The sequence below is a fragment of the Coregonus lavaretus genome (assembly GCF_964263955.1).
Source record: "Coregonus lavaretus genome assembly, chromosome: 29".
In the NCBI taxonomy this organism is placed as follows: domain Eukaryota; kingdom Metazoa; phylum Chordata; class Actinopteri; order Salmoniformes; family Salmonidae; genus Coregonus; species Coregonus lavaretus.
The window spans coordinates 13889506-13910766 of NC_140016.1; the positions used below are offsets into that span (position 1 = coordinate 13889506).

General features: G+C 42.6%; 1 pseudogene across 1 annotated transcript in view; it reads left to right on the plus strand.

The window, feature by feature from the left end:
* Positions 1–1706: 1706 nt before the first annotated feature.
* Positions 1707–21261, plus strand: part of LOC311104878 (X-linked interleukin-1 receptor accessory protein-like 2) — a 343046-nt pseudogene continuing 323491 nt past the window's right edge. The window contains exon 1 of the transcript in view: positions 1707–1788. The product of the transcript in view is annotated as an X-linked interleukin-1 receptor accessory protein-like 2 (transcript). The remainder of the gene's footprint in view (positions 1789–21261) is intronic.

Consider the following 21261-nt stretch of genomic DNA (forward strand, 5'->3'; position numbering starts at 1 on the left):
TAGCTCCCTGTATATACTTCACCCTGTATATAGCTCCCTGTATATACTTCACCCTGTATATAGCTGACCCTGTATATACTTCACCCTGTATATAGCTGACCCTGTATATACTTCACCTTGTATATAGCTCCCTGTATATACTTCACCCTGTATATAGCTGACCCTGTATATACTTCACCCTGTATATAGCTCCCTGTATATACTTCACCCTGTATATAGCTCCCTGTATATACTTCACCCTGTATATAGCTGACCCTGTAAATACTTCACCCTGTATATAGCTGACCCTGTATATACTTCACCCTGTATATAGCTGACCCTGTATATAGCTGACCCTGTATATAGCTGACCCTGTTTATAGCTGACCCTGTATATAGCTGACCCTGTATATAGCTGACCCTGTGTATAGCTCCCTCTATGTAGCTGACCCTGTATATTGCTGAGCTTGTCTATAGCTGACCCTGTATATAGCTCCCTGTATATAGCTGACCCTGTATATAGCTGACCCTGTATATAGCTGACCCTGTGTATAGCTGACCCTGTATATTGCTCTCTGTATATAGCTGACCCTGTATGTAGCGGACCCTGTATATAGCTGACCCCATATATAGCTGACCCCATATATAGCTCCCTCTATGTAGCTGACCCTGTATATTGCTGAGCTTGTCTATAGCTGACCCTGTATATAGCTCCCTGTATATAGCTGACCCTGTATATAGCTGACCCTGTATATAGCGCCCTGTATTTAGCTCCCCCTGTATATAGCTCCCTGTATATAGCTGACCCTGTATATAGCTGACCCTGTATATAGCGCCCTGTATTTAGCTCCCCCTGTATATAGCTGACCCTGTATATAGCTCCCTGTGTATAGCTCCCTGTATATAGCTGACCCTGTATATAGCTGACCCTGTATATAGCTCCCTGTGTACAGCTCCCTGTATATAGCTGACCCTGTATATAGCTGACCCTGTATATAGCGCCCTGTATTTAGCTCCCCCTGTATATAGCTGACCCTGTATATAGCTCCCTGTATATAGCTGACCCTGTATATAGCTCCCTGTATATAGCTGACCCTGTATATAGCTGACCCTGTATATAGCTCCCTGTATATAGCTGACCCTGTATATAGCTGACCCTGTATATAGCTGACCCTATATATAGCTGACCCTGTATATAGCTCCCTGTATATAGCTCCCTGTGTATAGCTCCCTGTATATATATCCCTTTATATTGCCTCTCACAGAGGGGGGCTGGAGAGAATACAGGTGTAGCTAGTATGAAAACGGGTGTTTTGAACTTTTCTTTTTAAATCTCTAGTGATGTTGGTAATACTAAGACCCTTAAACCAGCTTCAGATATAGCTCTTTATCCATCTCAGCTGTGCTTCCTTCACTCTTTCCTAAAAACATAAATCAAATGCCCACAGAGGTATTACAGCTGTGTGTTTTCAGTCTGTGAACTTTAAAAATGGGGTGTATGGCAAAGATCAATAGTTTCTTTATTTTGTTATAGTTACTGGTAGTGTTGTGTCTGAAGGATAAATGAATGAACAGATCGATCGGTCTTGGAAATGGAAAGAAATGACAAGTCTGATATGTTTTGGTGGAGTGATGGAGGGAGTGAGCAGAGATGTCGGGCCAGTCATAAGACCTGTTATCCAAACTCCATTCTTCTTTGTGTTCCAGCTGCCACCAGAAGTGTGAAAGATGAAGCCCTCAGCCCTCATGTTCCTCCTTATCAGCTCTGCCGCCTGCATCAATCTCAAATACATCTCCAAGAGAAACTCGGGTAAGTCCACAAGTCTCTCTTTTAATCATGGCCAATCTATAGGCGCCCAAAAGTTTGATTCATTTGACTTTTGTTTTATCACATTCCTGTTGTTGAAAGGAAATTAATTTCCCCATATCTATTTACCGACGCAACATTGTGTTTGCACAACAAATGTGGAGGTCTTGATTTGTGAGTGTTATGGATCAGTTTATTATTCTGTGTGGTGGTGTGTTGTCAGATGTTGTCTACTCTGTGTGCTACATGTGTTGAATGTGTTTGTGGCCACCAGATATCCAGTTTGAGCAGTATATTTATCTTTCCTTCTGGCTTTTGGTGCTAGTGATGCCTTGTTTTGTCCTTCATTCCTCCATAGAGGGAGTTACGTTCAAATAAAAGCTCAGCCCTTTCTATAGGGCCAACTAATCCAGTTCAGTCCCTGCTTTGGAGACTCATCAATGTGTTTTATCCCCCACTCACATTGTGTGTCTGTTTGCGTGTGGGTGAGGGTGTGTGGTGAGCAATTATGTTATCAGTGCCAAACGGGCTTTTATGTGGGCGGCAAAAACATAGAGGCAATCTTGTCTGTCACTTTCTCACCCAGTGTGAGATTGAAATGTTTGGCATTTTCTCTCCTTGCAGACACTGCATGGTATTTTGTTTCCCCGTTAATATTTGATGTAACGCCTCCCTGTGTGAGAGGAATTGCACAAACAGAGTGTTAATTGTCTGCAGACAGAGACAGCTTTGATTAAATTAATGTTTTCTTTTATTTTGAAGACGCTTCAACATTAAGGAAATTTGCTCAGTGGAAACGATAAAGCTGAAATTGATTTTTGTTAAAATCAGTCAAGCAATTTAAATTATGTTAGTAGAATTATGATCTAAGACACTGAACAAAGAATCCAGGAATACTTTAAATAAAGGAACCCCACAGGCCACACAATTTTTCACTCTGGAGAAGAAAAAGCAAGCCGTGGCTTATCAGATATTATCTGATCAACCGCAATCCAGATAAAGTCAGCCTTATCAAAATGTAAGAAGAAGAATCTAATTGTTTTTTCTGGCCATTCCTGTTAAGATCTCACCTCGCCCGTCACCCCAGGAAGTTGTGTCCGGGGAGAATGTGTGCTCCTGATAATGCTTATTCATTCGCCTTTATGCTCTGCATTTCCATTGAGGGAAGGTTAAGGGTAAGCAGGCAACGAACGCTGCAGTATCTTTCTGATCTTGAAACGACAGGACACTTGAGTCCCTCGGTTAATGCTTTAAATTGCCCAGCGCATCCTGAGTGATTTTAAAATTTTTTAGGGCACTTGCTTCAAGTGGGACATATGGTTAAATAAGTAATTCCTCCTAGATTCTCTAAGACAATAACACTGCGACATGTCATGTGATTCATCAGAATGCAGCCATTACGTCTACCCCTTTGATTAAGAGCTGTATTGTGCATTGAGCTCTATAATGCTGAACCTGTCTGAGGGGAAATATCTGTAGTTTCACACCCTGGAGATTATTGTCAGGTTATTCATTTTTCAGGTTTTCATATGAAATCATGAGGTTTTAAAAGCATTGTTATATTCTTGGTCCAAGACATGGGGAACATGAGTAGGGGAGCCATCTTAGTTAGTTTAACATCTGTAGACAAAGAAATACAAACACCACTTACAAGTGGGAATCTCCATTAAGGGCTCTTAGCCCGACATTAAACTTTACACATCATAATTCTCCCATTCATATTTAATTAACAGAAACAAATGGTGCAGCGGCAGTTGTGCATGCCTCAAAGACTAGGAGTCAAGTAAATTGATTTAGCAAAACCATTAGTGCTAATATGTCCGTGGAAGGCCTGAAAGACCCATGGCATAGTGTTTATGAATTGATACGCAAAACGACGCCGGATTCAAAACTTATAATTTTTCAATTTAAATTATTAAATAGAATTCTTGCTACCAATAGAAAGTTATTTATATGGGGGATAAAATCTTCCCAGCTCTGCAGATTTTGCTGCGAAGAGACAGAATCATTAGATCATTTGTTTTGGTACTGTCCATTTGTAGCTTGTTTTTGGACAAAGGTCCAGGAATGGCTAAAGGATTGCAATATTTACCTGGAACTAACTGCAGATAGCACGACTGGGTGATCTGAAAAGTCATAGTCAATCGATCAATAATATAATAATACTTTTAGCAAAAATGTTTATTTTCAATTTACGATCTGTAGAAACAATGAGAATAGAAAGGTTCAGAACTTTTGTAAAACATCACAGTACAGTTGAAAAATATATGGCAAATAGAAATCCAATATGGATGGTGTTAAGAGATAGATGGGAGGTGCTGAATGGAGCTGAAGGATGGGACTAATAACAACAACTAATAACAACAAGATAACTAATGTAAAGCATTCTGTGTCCATAATAAGTACATAGGTTAAAGGTTGAGAGCTTTTGTGAAAGAGCACAGTTAGAAAAATATGGCATATAGAAGCAAACCAGATGGACATCATGAAAATGATCGGAGGAAGTTCAGGAGTAAAAACAAACAAAATATAATTATTGTAGAATTTGACTGTGTCCATAAAATGTATATAGTATGTATGGGCTGGAAGTAGACGCCTAAGCGTTGTTGTTCACTATTTTACTCCAATTGGGGAAGGGGTGGTGGGGTTGGAAAGTAATGAAGGGAAATATAATTTTTAAAAGGATATGTGTGTGTGTATGGATGTATGTATATATGGATGTATGTGTATGTGTGTATATGTATGTATGTGTGTATGTATGTATGTATGTATATATACATATACATATATATATATATATATATATATATATATATATATATATATATATATATATATATATATATATTGCGAGAGAAAAAAAAAACATATGGGGGATTGGAAGTGATGCAGACAATTACATTGATGGAAGTTACAATCTATCTGCAATATTAAAGCTGATCTACCCCCTATAAACATTTTTTTTTAAAGAAGCCCCATGGCAAACACAAGTTAAGGTTTGGTTAAACAATTCTAACACGGCCAAGTACAGTACGTCATGATGGTCTCCTGTTTATGAGGGTTCTGCATAGTCCTTCTTCTCAAAGTGCTCTTCTAAAGAACTTTTAGGCTGCAGACTGTCTGTATGCGTCCAAAATGGCACCCTGTTCCCTTTATGGTGCACTACTTTTAACCCCCCATAGGGCTCTGGTCAACAATAGTGCACTACATAGGGAATAGGGTGCAATTTGGGACACATCCTCTGTCTGTCTGTGTGTCTGTCTGAGGAGCCATAGAGACAGATCTCCAGGAAGGTGCTCTAGCATGGACTTTTACCTTCTCAACGAAGGGAAACACTGAGAATCTAAGGACATCCCTCTAGTGGTCTTCCTCCTGTAGCCTCAGCCTCCTGCAGCAGCCCAGTTGGAGACGTCTCCTCTACTCTGTCAGATGGCAGCCTTCACTGCCAAATAACCAGTCTCCTCCTTTGAATTATTTTCATTAAACTCTAAACATTGAGAGAAAAGATACAATGGGAGTGTAAAGGTTACTGATTTCACAACCAGTACACAATAGTTTAGCATATGAAAGGCCTCAGCTCAACGTGTGTCACTCATTTCTGCCTAAGCCTAAGCTCTCCGCTTTAATATAGCAGGTTCTGCTTCTGAAAGCTGTCACAATGATATGAAATGGAACTCAAACAATACCGTTCTTCCTGTCTTTTAAAAAGCTTGGAATAGTCTTTAGTAATCTGCCTCAGACTGCTACTGGCTGTTTGTGCCAGCCAATATGCAAATCAGATAAAATACAGAAATTAAATTTAAAAGATCTTCAAAGACCCTTTCACTGCTGACTTTGTCAGAGTGCTTCTGTGCTTTCGTTGCGGCAAGCCTTTCACGTTGGCCTCTCCCTCAAGTCAAGAGAAACCCTGTCAACATACTCTCTGTGTCAATCCAACAACCAGCTAAACCGCGGGGTGTTGCTGTGTGAACATATAGGCATACATGCATGTTTAATGACACTCACATATGAATAGTATATGTATACCATCAGAAATAATGCACACGCAAAAATATGATATGAATGGTTTCTTAAATCTAAAGGGATTATCTTCTCAATGCTTATTTGTTGCAGTAGTAATGATAGTTGTTACAGCTGATTTGATGCATACACTAGAGAAATATGATCTAGACCAGTGGTTCCCAAATCTAGTCCTCCAGTACCCCCAACAGCATACATTTTGTTGTAGTCCCGGACAAAAAAAACAGATGTTCTGTTGGGGCTACTGGAGGACTGGGGTTGGGAACCACTGGACTAAACTATTAGACTAGTATGGGGGTACTGGAGGGCTGGAGTTGGGAACCACTGGATTAAACCATTAGACCAGTATGGGGGTACTGGAGGAGTTGGGAACCACTGGACTAAACCATTAGACCAGTATGGGGGTACTGGAGGACTGGAGTTGGGAACCACTGGATTAAACCATTAGACCAGTATGGGGGTACTGGATGACTGGAGTTGGGAACCACTGGACTAAACCATTAGACCAGTATGGGGGTACTGGAGGACTGAAGTTGGGAACCACTGGACTAAACCATTAGACCATTGTGAGGGTACTGGAGGACTGGAGTTGGGAACCACTGGACTAAACCATTAGACCATTGTGGGGGTACTGGAGGACTGGAGTTGGAACCACTGGACTAAACCATTAGACCATTGTGGGGGTACTGGAGGACTGTAGTTGGGAACCACTGGACTAAACCATTAGACCATTGTGGGGGTACTGGAGGACTGGAGTTGGGAACCACTGGACTAAACCATTAGACCATTGTGGGGGTACTGGAGAACTGGAGTTGGGAACCACTGGACTAAACCATTAGACCAGTATGGGGGTACTGGAGGGCTGGAGTTGGGAATCACTGGACTAAACCATTAGACCAGTATGGGGTTACAGGAGGGCTGGAGTTGGGAACCACTGGACTAAACCATTAGACCAGTATGTTATCCTTTACATACAGATCATAATCATGATGATATGAAGCAGTTATGTCATGAATTATTAATTGGTTTCATGATATTTAATTGGCATGGCAGTATGGTTAATTGCCTTTCAATTCCTACATTTAGAACTTTTAAATGTTCTTAAGTGTTTAAAATAAACTAAATTCCGCCACTTAGGGAAATGTACTGTAATTCCAGTGGGAACTACCAGTGGGAACGCATGTCATACTTAGAACAGGATTTCATTTATTGTATTATGGATGGAATGTGATGGACTATTGTTGCCTCAGAGAATTGGTCTATTTAATAGGCAGCAAGCTATTCAGTCAGTCATCAAGGAAGCACAAACTGCTGAGCAAAGATCTCTTGACTCACGAACTAATCTGAACACCACTGTCTTTCTGCCACGCAGGGCTCTCCCAGGAAACCCCCCCAAAACATTCAGTCAGACACTGTCTCCACCGTCCCCGACTCTGATATCCGCTGTTTGTTTCGAACTGAAATATTGATAGCTTGACACCATTTGAGTTGCAGACTGCGTACTTGACAGTGTGATGAGCTTGGCTAATAGACACTTCCTAATTCTGTCTGCTCACTTTGTTGACATTCCTATATAGCTAATGTGTAGATTGAGTGACAATGTAAATGTGGTAGTGTGCGAGTGTGTGAACGGAAGAGCAATATAACGTGATGTTAATGTGTTTGGACAGGATGCCCTGGGGATGTTACTATATGTGGATGTCGATTAATTACTGTCCTAATATTCTTCTTCAAGAGCCAGGCTCTGCTTCAATGTGTCCTGTGTGACAGTTGGTTCAATGAAGAACCCCCAGCCTTTGACATCATTAATTTAATCATGCAATTAATAAAGAAGAGAGGCTATAACCTATACCCCCTTATGGAAGACAGTTATCACATTAACAGTTTAATATCCTGCAATCTTGATGAATCAGCCCTTCTCCTTTCTCTCCGTCAGGTTGGTTGCATTTTTTATTTCAGTGAAAGGAGTAAAGTCCATCTCCCCACCCTCGTCCCATCTCCCCACTCTCGTCCCATCTCCCCACCCTCGTCCCATTTCCACACCCTCGTCCCATCTCCCCACTCTCGTCCCATCTCCCCACTCTCGTCCCATCTCCCCACCCTCGTCCCATCTCCCCACCCTCGTCCCATCTCCCCACCCTCGTCCCATCTCCCCACTCTCGTCCCATCTCCCCACCCTCGTCCCATTTCCACACCCTCGTCCCATCTCCCCACTCTCGTCCCATCTCCCCACTCTCGTCCCATCTCCCCACCCTCGTCCCATCTCCCCACCCTCGTCCCATCTCCCCACCCTCGTCCCATCTCCCCACTCTCGTCCCATCTCCCCACCCTCGTCCCATCTCCCCACCCTCGTCCCATCTCCCCACTCTCGTCCCATCTCCCCACTCTCGTCCCATCTCCCCACCCTCGTCCCATCTCCCCACCCTCGTCCCATCTCCCCTGTAACAACTGCAGCCCATCAAGAGCTGCTGTAAATCTACATATTCCACTGGGACCAAGTGTTTCTCTCTCTGTCAAAGTGAGGCAGTTAAGATTATGAGTCACTAAGAAAACACCTTTTTAGCGCACAGCTAACCCCATGGCAACGTGCCACAAAGTGGAAAGGCCAACACAATTTTGACTCAAGAAGCCCTGCCACGCTCAACCCACTCGCCCTCCTCCTCTCCAACTCTGTCACTCCCATGGTCAATTATTTCACTGAACACGCACTACTTAATCATTTTTCATTCACTCTGCCACGTTGGCCAACAGTGTAATATATTACTCTGCCACATTGACCCAATAATGTAATATATTACTCTGCCACGTTGACCCAATAATGTAATATATTACTCTGCCACGTTGGCCCGACTGTCACGCCCTGGCTCTGGGGACTTTTATATGTTGAGCCAGGGTGTTAGTTTCTATGTGTTAGTTTCTGGGTGTTAGGTTCTATGTTTCGTTTTCTATGTTCTTGTTCTAGTTTATGTGTTTCTATGTTGGCCGGGGTGGTTCCCAATTAGAGACAGCTGTGGCTCGTTGTCTCTGATTGGGAACCATACTTAGGCAGCCTATTGTGCACTTGTCTTTTGTGGGATCTTGTTCCGTGTAGGTTTGTGTTTATGACCGAGGACTTCACGTTTCATTTTGTTGTTTTTGTTGTATTGTTTAAAGTACTAATTAAAAGATGTACGCATATCACGCTGCGCCTTGGTCCGTTCATTACGACGATCGTAACACCGACAGTGTAATATATTAGATTGGAATTAACTATGTTCAGCATGTGATAGTTATTCTAGTGGAGACGGCTAATACATTACCTGATTACAGCAGCAGTTTGTAAATAAGCTCAGAAACAAATTAACACTGAACGCCTCACCCATACAAAAGTAAACGCTGCCCATATTATTAATTTTCTAGCAGCTTAGGAGCGGAAGAGTGAAAAAAATATATCAACATGTTTGGAATCTGTGATCTCCCTGTAATGCAGTCAGACCTTTGAACATCATAGTGAGCAGTGGCCCGTTTCCAACAACTACACTGAAAAAGGCTTTCCTGCCGAAAAGGGGCCCTTGGGAACAGTGCTATGAATAAATATAAACTCACAGACTGGCAGTTTTTAAAATGGCGGGGGAAAGGGATTGAGACATCAGGAATCATTTCAACTAGTCCAAAATACGAGGACAAGGCGTCAAGAGTGATGACCATGCATTTAACTGTAGCTCAATTGGTAGAGCATGGCGCTTGTAACGCCAGGGTAGTGGGTTCGATCCCCGGGACCACCCATACACAAAAAATGTATGCACGCATGACTGTAAGTCGCTTTGGATAAAAGCGTCTGCTAAATGGCATATTATTATTATTATTATAACTGCCACTCATGTAGTTTACCAAGGTTCAATCAGTAAGGCTGGTCTGAATGCTTGTTTAATGTGGAACTGAGAGCGTTTTAACTACTTTGTAGAATGAAACAAACAGACAATCATAATACCAGTAAAAAATATAAAATTCCCAGTTATGCTACAAACCAACTTTATAAGAGGTTTTAAAAACAGGTTCAATTTGACTCATAATTCCATGACGTACAGTAAGGCTTGTTGGTAGAATAGATGGATGCAGTTCAATGCATGATTAATATAATTCAGCAATACATTTCTTGGTAGTCCATAAAATATAGCTATCAGGTTGTAAATCACAACCGGCCTGGTACTTTGTTTGCTGCCTCCACCTATTTGGGATGCACTGTTTCAGTTTCAATGACTCAATATGTGACCCGTTTCAGGAAGCTGAACTACTTCACAGGAGAGGCATTTGAACTTTATTTTTTTGGGCAGAAATGCCTTCTGAAACATGTGAACTTTCATGTGCCTTAATAACAAACTTGTATTCCATCTGTAAATACGAATACAATTGTTAAATGATGAGCCAAGTTGGTTTAGCCACGGAAAATTAATTGCAAACCTAATCTGACCTATTTGGATTCTCGTGGACAGTCATGACACTACATGTCTATACAAAAGACTCCACTTCCCCAGATGATTACATAACCCATCAAGTTAACCAGGTGTGTCGAGGGGTGATTACATTTACATTTACATTTTTGTCATTTAGCAGACGCTCTTATCCAGAGCGACTTACAGTTAGTGAATACATTTTTATTTTTTTTATACTGGCCCCCCATGGGAATCGAACCCACAACCCTGGCGTTGCAAACGCCATGCTCTATCAACTGAGCTACATCCCTGCCGGCCATTCCCTCCCCTACCCTGGACGACGCTGGGCCAATTGTGCGCCGCCCATGAGTCTCCCGGTCGCGGCCGGCTGCGACAGAGCCTGGATTCGAACCAGGATCTCTAGTGGCACAGTTAGCACTGCGATGCAGTGCCTTAGACTTAGATTACTGCCATCTATTGTATTTCATGAACATGTGCAGATGTCTAGACAATAGTGAACCATCCACTTAGCTAGATGTGACTGGGTAAACGTCATCGAATAATTATCTGGACACTTTCGGACACTTTCTGTTTTTGATATTGCTACTATGCAAATATGCAAGTAACCATTTCACTGTGCCGTTTACATATTTTACATTTACATTTTAGCCATTTAGCAGACGGGAGGGAGGGGTTACCAGAGACGTTAATGTGAAGAACAACATGACCTGCACCAAAGTCAGATTAGGATATAGGCCACGGACTAGATAAAGTGTATTTTTACCTGGAGATTTTTCTTATTGTAGGCTCCTATATTTACCACTTTTAGTTTTGAAATCTTTGGTTGTTTACTACACTACTCACTTTGTTTAGCACATGGACTCACTTGTGAATCCTTAAAGAGATGGGTGGGGCTAAGGCTTAAGAGGGTGTGAACGATGCTGAATGGATGTAGACAAAGAAGAGCTCTCAAGTAGGTGTACCAAAACATTCAAGGGCCATTTTCTCAAAGGTGGTGTTACAAGTTGATCAACTTTCAAAGCAGAATTACTTTCCCATTGTTCCTCAATTGCAGTGTATGATATACCATTTTCTAGCTCTGAGTCTCTACTTTTATCCAATGTAAAAAACACAATTTCAAATTTTACATAGGACCGAATCCATGTGGTGGGTCACATATATTGGACAAAAACGGACAAATGTAACTAAGGCTGGGAATGTCAATACAATCAAACTAGCAAGGGCAATGATCACAAGTCAGTCAAATCGTGACTAATAGGCTAGCGTTTCTAATTATATAGCTATTTATTTAGCGAGCTAAAAACACAGAGCCTAATGTTAGCTAGCTAGCTAGCTAGCTGCTGGGAGGATGGCATGTCATTGGAGGAGTGGGTGAGTGACCGACTTATTTCCCTCATATTGTTTTTCTGTAGCTATAGCTAGCTAGAGATGCAGGTGTCATTTGGTTAGCTTGCAAAAAATGTGAATCGCTTTGCTAGCTAGCTATGCTGAATTTGAACGACTGTTATCCAGTTAGCATATGTCTGAATATGACCAGTGTCAGTAAACGTAGGCAAAAAAAGTATCAGTCACGAATGCTCTAGATAACATGTAAACAGCCTAACCAGCTCTGTTAGGGTGAGTAAAATGGTCAGAGTGAGGTGTTCTCTCATTTGTGTCTGGAAGTAGTGAGCAAGCTAGCCAACTTTAGCCAGTTAGCTTGGGTGCTTGACTGCCGTTGTGAGGAACGCTCAGATCAAACCGACTCCTCGGCCAGAGCGTCCAGTGTCAATCGTGCAGTGTGCGCTCTGAACGCTCGGAGAGCGAAACACTCTGAATTTACGAACAGACAATCTGACAACGCTCTGAATTTACGAACGACCCAGAGCACACTCTGACACACTGAAGACAATTTATGAACGCACCCTTAGTTGTATTTTGCATTGATCAAATGGGCAGGCAAGTTCCCATTCAGTTGTCAAAACGTGGGTTGGGACAAGCATGCATTGGCAGGCAAGCTGCAGAAGGACGAGCAGGATACTATTCCCCATCGTTTATCAGTGCAATTTTGACGGCCAACTAGCTGAAGAAGTTTGAGAGGGTTTATCTAATGTTCCCTCGTTAGATTTGATCTACATCTTGCTCTGGCTAGCATTAGTTGTTGATCTTGTTGTTGTTGATGTGCATAACTAAGGGAGTCTACCTTTTCATGGTTGTTTGATCAATATGACTGTAAATTTCCCAAATGTAAGAGGACTCCCGTGGTATTTAAATACTTGCAGAAATCCATTCAGGTGTATTTTTTGGCGAATGCGTTCTAATGATCTAAAGTCGCGCTGTTGCTACTGCCTGTAAACACACAGTCCAGTTCAAAGTGAATGATGGCAGGCCCATGTGGCATATGGCTTATTTGCAGAAAGGCCTACTGTAACACTGATTGGCTATGGTGCACCGGTCTGCGTAGACTTCGGTCCTGGACAAGACAGATGTTTTTATTAGGTTTTATTTACTGTAGTGTCTATTAATTGTCCAAATGCACTAATTTATGAAAACGTGAAAATGACCATATATGACCTATTTACCATTATTAAAGACTATAGCATGTGAAACACCTTCCGCAGCTGTGATGCAAAGGTGAGGACACACGCGTGATGTGTGATTGCTGAGGGCTTTGATGCAAAGGTGAGCACATACGTGTGATGTGTGATTGCTGAGGGCTGTGATGCAAAGGTGAGCACATACGCGTGATGTGTGATTGCTGAGGGCTGTGTGTAGGTCTACATAATGCATAAGGACAATCAGCTGGACATCACTGCTCATTGGTTCCACTGACGGGAGTTACAATGTCCAATTTCACTGGGGAGGTGTGGCTGGGAACCACAGGGGCTGTGGTCATGAAGTATCATACATATGAAAAAAATAATTCATATGGATACTGTAGGAGATGCATGTTAAAATAATCAGTCACTGAAAGATGCCTTTCATGTTACTGTTCAGGTGATCCTCCTACATACTGTGAACCATGTTGTAACCTCATGTTACCGGTACATCGCGTGTCAGAAAATGTAAAAAATTAATAAAAACATTTAAAATAAAAAGGTGTCATGTTCTTCCTGGGGGTGTATATGAACAGATTTTAATAAGATTTCATGTTGCTAAAATGCTGTCTGTTCCACTTTAACTTCATCCAGTAAGCATAACGTAATTGACATTGTTTCTTATTCTACGGGCGTAGTGGGAATGAATACATAAAAGTATCTTGCTTCTTCTCCTCTTTCCTATTAGCCATGTGTGGAATGTCATTGACCTATTGACCTTACAGCCTATAAGCACGACACAATAATGCACCTTCCTCACGCTTGCTGTTCAACCTATAGCTCACTCTGGTAATTATGGCCTTCCTCTCTCTCAACCAATGGGCGTAAATCTTGGGATGTATTTATTTGTCAACTTACCATCCACCTCTCTACCACCACCAGCTATAATAACCTTAAGGCCCATCATTGGAACTCCTTTCTCCAAGCGGGGGGTTTCGATGCCAGCAGCTCCGCATACGGCTACCTGCCATCATATCATCTGGCTCTGAGGATCTTCCCTTGGAGACAAGGCCATTCCCCAAACGATTTGATAAAATGTAATATTGCATTCCGTCTTTGTTGTTCATTCAGTTAAGGCTGTACGAGATTGAAATGTTATTGTGCAGTACTATACATTCTCTTATTGCCCAGCACTGATGGAGCTTAAGAATTTAAGCTTAAGAATTTCACTGTACCCTGCAATTACATCAGCAACCCTGTGCATGTGACTACTAAAGTCATCTAATCTAATCTACTATACATATCCTCATTAACTGACAACTCAGGTGCTTGGGGGACATTTTGTGATGCTATAAAGCTAAGTGGCGTTATGCAAAACAGGAGAAAAAAAAAATCCCATTTATTTGATCTACTGAAAATCTCAGGAACATTTGCATACGCTTTCATTCTCCACAGGAATACAGGATTAGAATGCCGTTTTACAGTTCAAGGTAAGAGTTAAACTGTCCTAATTTGCACATGCTCTATTTCCTATGATCTAAAATCCCAAATTAACCAGAAAAAGAGTGGGATACAGAATGAAGCAGCCTGCCTGCGCAGCTCCACTGTCAACCACCATGTTATGTCATTAAATTATGCACTTGTCACTGTAGGTCCTTAGCCTTGTAATTTTGCCAAGCCTGAGTGTGCATACAGATAGATAATACAATTCCAGCAGTGCCATCATCATACAGAGTCCTCTCTTGCCAAACCTTCTATCTATGTCAAGGACTAATTATGGCAGTTAAAGAAAGCCTTCCCTGTTGACCAGACATCAGCGTCTGGAACAGACATATACATTATTCCCTCTCTACACATAATGAGGGAGTCAGTGAGCCTTTGTAAAGGTGGCTTAGTGAGTCAAGGGCAGACTGGCAGAGAGAGAGAGAGATGAGAGAGAGAGAAGGAGAGAGAGAGAGAGAGAGAGAGAGAGAGAGAGAGAGAGAGAGAGAGAGAGAGAGAGAGAGAGAGAGAGAGAGAGAGAGAGAGAGAGAGAGAGAGAGAGAGAGAGAGAGAGAGAGAGAGAGAGAGAGAGAGAGAGAGAGGCTAATTTGAAGAAGGGAAAATCATCTGGTATGTTGATTCCAGGCCCAGGGTGATACATTGGAAAAAGTATGTATCTGGCCTTCTGAACATATAGGGAGGAGGTTGACACTTTTCAAACCTGTTAAAGAGCTGTTGACCTTGGGAGGGCTTTGTGGCAGGCAGTTCCTGGGGGATGATAAGTGCTTTGTGGCAGTCCATTCCGGGGGGAGTTTGAGAGAAGAGCATAAAGGGGTAACCCCTCAAAGTGCATCAGTGTCATGGCTCCTAATGCCAGCACCCATCTGACAACAGGACGGTTAGTTTAAAGGTACATCACTGGGGTCAAGCTTCCTGCCATCCAGGACCTCTATACCAGGCGGTGTCAGAGGAAGGCCCAAAAAATTGTCAAAGACTCCAGCCACCGTAGTCATACACTTTCTCTCTGCTACCGCACGGCAAGCGGTACAGGAGCGCCAAGTCTAGGTCCAAAAGGCTTCTTAACAGCGTCTACCCCCAAGCCATAAGACTCCTGAACAGCTATTCATGGCTACCCGGACTATTTGCATTTCAGAGTAGCTGGAAATAATAACATAGATAATAACAAGACTTATTGCTGAAAACAGGTGCTTTTACCAACACATTTTGAATGGGTCTGGGGCATTTTGCAGTCTTGATATCCCATTTTTTCCTCTACATTTAGAAAGACAAGAAGAGGGTATACAGTTGACTGTTTAATGGTATTGAGAAAGGACTCAGAGCTGAAATGTCTACATTAAACAATCTCAACTAAGTCCCTCTTTTAGTTTTTCCTACAGTATGTATCCCTATTGGAAGTACTTTACTGTGTAGCACTGATTCTCATTATTGGACATACTCTACATTTGGTAAATGTCCTTATTTGAGCATAATTGCAGTGTGATTGAGGCTTGATTTCCTTATTAGTTCCTTTATTGAAAACAATTCCAGCTAATTGAGTTACAGATATGCTCTGAGATTGTTGCTGCTGTGAGAACACAAAAATACTTTCAAAAGCACAAAGTATGAATTTCTAAACTATTACTTTAATTCTAAATGAAAGTTAAGATGTGAGCAATATAGCCAAGCCCATGCTACTTAGTTCTGTAGATTCATTTTGGTCATTTTTTAATTACATTTCCTTGCTTGTGGCTTCTCATGAGCTGCTTTTGGTGTGCCTCCCAAAGGAGCAACCACTCACAAATACCTGTTCTCCCTCTCTTGTCTCAAGCAATTGAATATGACAACTCAAAAACCAAATAACATTTGTTTCATGACAGATAACTATTGAAACAGATCAGTGATGGTTGATTTGGAGACTCAAGCCCTGGCAGACACTGACAGCAGTCTCAGTTTCATGCATCTCTGTCAAAGCCAGGCGGCTGTGAATCCTGACGGTGCCTCTCTACTGCAAACAGCCTGAACCCTGAGATGGCCTTCCCAGTTATCTGTTAAAACATTTAACCCCACATGATAGAGCAACTGTTTGCTTCCTGACCACGGCTGTATTTGAGTATACATCTGAAGTGAAGCTCGGAGCATGCTCTGAATGCAGATGACATGGAGAGAAAAGACATGTTCAATTCATCACTGACCGGTGCACAAACACACACTTACACTGGCAGGGATGGACTGAAAAAGCAGATCTTCTAAGATTACACCAGCAGGGATGGACTGGAAAGCAGATCTTCTAAGATTACACCAGCAGGGATGGACTGGAAAGCAGATCTTCTAAGTTTGTAGTCTGTTTGTGCATATTGGCAAAACATACTGGGAGCCTAGTTATAAAAACATGAGTGTTCCTGAAAGTATACAGAGAAGGTAGATGTTACCAAGAGCGTGTAACTGTAACATGAAGTTACAACATGGTTCACAGTATTTAGGAGGATCGCCTGAACAGTAACATGAAAGGCATCTTTCAGTGACTGATTATTTTAACATGCATCTCCTACAGTATCCATATGAATTTATTTTGTCATTTTTATGATACTTCATGACCACAGCCCATGTGGTTCCCAGCCACACCTCCCCAGTGAAATTGGACACCTATAACTCCCGTCAGTGGAACCAATGAGCAGTGATGTCCAGCTGATCGTCCTTATGCATTATGTAGACCTACACACAGCCCTCAGCAATCACACATCACGCATATGTGCTCACCTTTGCATCACAGCCACGGAAGGTGTTTCACATGCTATAGTCTTTAAAAATGGGAAATAGGTTATATACTACTACAGTGAGGGGGAAAGTATTTGATCCCCTGCTGATTTTGTACGTTTGCCCACTGACAAAGAAATGATCAGTCTATAATTTTAATGGTAGGTTTATTTGAACAGTGAGAGACAGAATAACAACAAAATAATCCAGAAAAACGCATGTCAAAAATGTTATAAATTCATTTGCATTTTAATGAGGGAAATAAGTATTTGACCCCCTCTCAATCAGAAAGATTTCTGGCTCCCAGGTGTCTTTTATACAGGTAACGAGCTGAGATTAGGAGCACACTCTTAAAGGGAGTGCTCCTAATCTCAGCTTGTTACCTGTATAAAAGACACCTGTCCACAGAAACAATCAATCAATCAGATTCCAAACTCTCCACCATGGCCAAGACCAAAGAGCTCTCCAAGGATGTCAGGGACAAGATTGTAGACCTACACATGGCTGGAATGGGCTACAAGACCATCGCCAAGCAGCTTGGTGAGAAGGTGACAACAGTTGGTGCGATTATTCGCAAATGGAAGAAACACAAAATAACTGTCAATCTCCCTCAGCCTGGGGCTCCATGCAAGATCTCACCTCGTGGAGTTGCAATGATCATGAGAACGGTAAGGAATCAGCACAGAACTACACGGGAGGATCTTGTCAATGATCTCAAGGCAGCTGGGACCATAGTCACCAAGAAAACAATTGGTAACACACTACGCCGTGAAAGACTGAAATCCTGCAGCGCCCGCAAGGTCCCCCTGCTCAAGAAAGCACATATACAGGCCCGTCTGAAGTTTGCCAATGAACATCTGAATGATTCAGAGGAGAACTGGGTGAAAGCGTTGTGGTCAGATGAGACCAAAATGGTGCTCTTTGGCATCAACTCAACTCGCTGTGTTTGGAGGAGGAGGAATGCTGCCTATGACCCCAAGAACACCATCCCCACCGTCAAACATGGAGGTGGAAACATTATGCTTTGGGGGTGTTTTTCTGCTAAGGGGACAGGACAACTTCACCGCATCAAAGGGACGATGGACGGGGCCATGTACCGTCAAATCTTGGGTAAGAACCTCCTTCCCTCAGCCAGGGTATTGAAAATGGGTCGTGGATGGGTATTCCAGCATGACAATGACACAAAACACACGGCCAAGGCAACAAAGGAGTGGCTCAAGAAGAAGCACATTAAGGTCCTGGAGTGAATCCCATAGTAAATCTGTGGAGGGAGCTGAAGGTTCGAGTTGCCAAACGTCAGCCTCGAAACCTTAATGACTTGGAGAAGATCTGCAAAGAGGAGTGGGACAAAATCCCTCCTGAGATGTGTGCAAACCTGGTGGCCAACTACAAGAAACGTCTGACCTCTGTGATTGCCAACAAGGGTTTTGCCACCAAGTACTAAGTCATGTTTTGCAGAGGGGGACTAGTCAAGGGTAGAGAAATCAATGGTGGGGAAGTCAGGTGAGTCTTGAAGGTCTGGAAGATCTTGAAGTTCTTGGAGGTCTTGAAGGTCTCGGAGTTCTGGGATGTCTTGTAGGATCTTGGATGTCTTGGAGGTCTGTCCCTCTGCCAAGGGAATCAGCCAGAGCACGTAGCTCATTAGTAGCATTCCCATTGCCATCCTCCCCCATCTCCTGATTCTGGCCAGCTCCAGCATCCTCAGCTCCCTCATCTCTAGGTCATCGGTTTCCTCGTAGTACTCTGGTGCTGTGGTTTAGATGATACCAGGTCGAGCTCCCCTCTATCTGTACAGCCGTTGGTGTAGCCTGGGTGACGATGTATGGTCTCTTTGGTTCTGGACCTTCTTCCGTCACTAGGGTCTCAGGCTCAGGCAGAATCTTTCTCAATTTATCAACATCGGTCTGTGGAGTGTGTCCTTCTGGCAGCGTACCAATAGGGAAGCTGAGAGTCACTGCTGCAAAGACACACAGACACAGACAGACACAAAATAAAACAATGCTACGCAGTGGCGGGGCCATCTTCCTCCTCTGAGGTTGGAACTCTCCTACAGTGGGACACATTGATCCAGGTATCTCTCTCTGCTACTTTCACCACCATTGAGGTAGTCAGCAACACCTGGTACAGGCCTCTCCACCTAGGGTCTTTCCAGCTCTTTCTTCTGTAATCTTTTACCACCACAAAGTCTCCAGGGTGCAGAGAATGCCCAGATTCTCCTGTTAGGTTGGGCAGAGAAGCCTTCACCCGTGGGAAGAAAGTCTTAAGAACATTGTTAAGTGAGACACAGTATGAAATACAATGTCTAGACGTCATACAACTACACCGGTACACGTGACCTGTTCCTCCAACAGGATTTATCATACCCCTCCTGGTAACGTGAATTTTCCACACTCAGTTTGTCAATGAATATCCATTTATTCTTCTCTTCCTAATGCGAGACTGGGCACGCCCTCTCCCCACCAGAGACAGAAGCTTCAAGCGACCTCAAATATAGTCCCTCTTCTGATTAACACAGAAAAGGCTATTATTTGCAGGATTTCTTGTTCTTTTCTGATCACCTACACAGATGAGCATCCGCCCTCGCCGAAATGAATCAGACAGAATGACCAGCAGGACGGACAAATGAATCAGACTAATTGAACAAATACATCAGACGAACAACCGAGTGACCCCGATGAATTGAATGCACGAATTGAGTCAGACCAGTTGACCAAGATGAAGGAGTTGCTTTCGCAAACTCAAGCAGGTCCAATAAAACCAGTCTTGTACAAAACGAGTCAGACAAAACAATTGAATCAAACAGATTGATCAAGCTGATCAAATGAGCAACCTGAATGAGACAGATGAAACATCCAACTTACTCACAACTGAATGAATCAAGCAAACCGCACGAGATGAGCAGACCTACTCTATCTAACTCTTTCTCTATATTTTGCAGCCCTGGTGGCTATTTCACAACTGTTCACCTACTCCGGATGACCAGCGCTACTTCCAATTATTATATAACCTACTCAGGATGACCTACTTTTTTACCTAATGGCCCTGTCTAATTATTGCATCACCACCCCTCCTCTATATATTGCAGCCATCAACAATGAGTCACTCATAATCATATGTACAATTTATACAACAGACAATACAACTAGGACAAACTCTCACTTACCGTCCTATCACTGTAGAGTGAACAGTTACCTTAACCATCAGCTTTATACTTGGAATTGCCCTAAATCCTATCACCAAGTGAACACATACATATTCACACCTCGGATTGCTAATTATCATCTAGGTGGTTGGCTTTATACTTGGAATTGCCCTAAATCCTATCACCAAGTCAACACATACATATTCACACCTCGGATTGTTAACTATCACCTAGGTGGTTTGTGTCAGTTTCCAACAGGTTTATCTATTAACAGTTTAGTAATAAATGAATATATACCACAATGTAGGTTTCGTCTCTTAAATTAACAGCATACTGTGAGTGAGGCGCCACTTACGTGTCAGAATGAGTCATCAACCACACAGTGCTTTGTACAAATTACAGACTGTAGATATAACAGGCGTCTGCTTACCTTTAAGTAATTAGATGCGCGGCACAGTGGGTCGACACTCACTCCAACGGCGGGTGGTCACTCACACCTGGCAAGCTCGCCAAAATGTAGAGGATTCTTTGCACAGTGCTGATATTCTCTTATTCTTAAACAAACCTTAAGCTTTAGAAAATTACACAGACAACGACTTCTGAGTATATATAAAATATCTTTAGTTATGCAATTGCAGGCAGAAGTTAATACAGAGTCACACAGGATTTGAATGGCTCCTCATAAGCCATCTAAGAACAGGAGCCATCTTGTTCTCTTCCTGTGGCTATGTGTGTCAAGTCATAGCGCACAAACAAGTGATAACGTTAGCTCCGTCACTGCCCATATCTCCACACAACTGTGCCCTTGGAAGATAGTAAAAGACAGGATGTACTGAAAAACTGTGGTCACTCTGAGGCTCTCTTAACCGTGTGACCAGGTCAGAGCATGTGAGCGGAGTGGAGCGGGAGCGAGCGTGGAGCGCGAGCGGGCGGATTTTGGACAGAGCGCAGAGCGGCATTTTTAAAAGGACGGAGCGTCGCCCTATGTCCCGCTCCAATTTCGCTCGCTCACACCACGAGTCTGAAGCATGCTCAAGCCTGACCCAGAATCCATCTGTTTAATTTAATTTGTATTTTATAGAGCGAGAGGAGCAGCAGCAGCAACAAGAGAAAAGGGTTGAGGAATTCA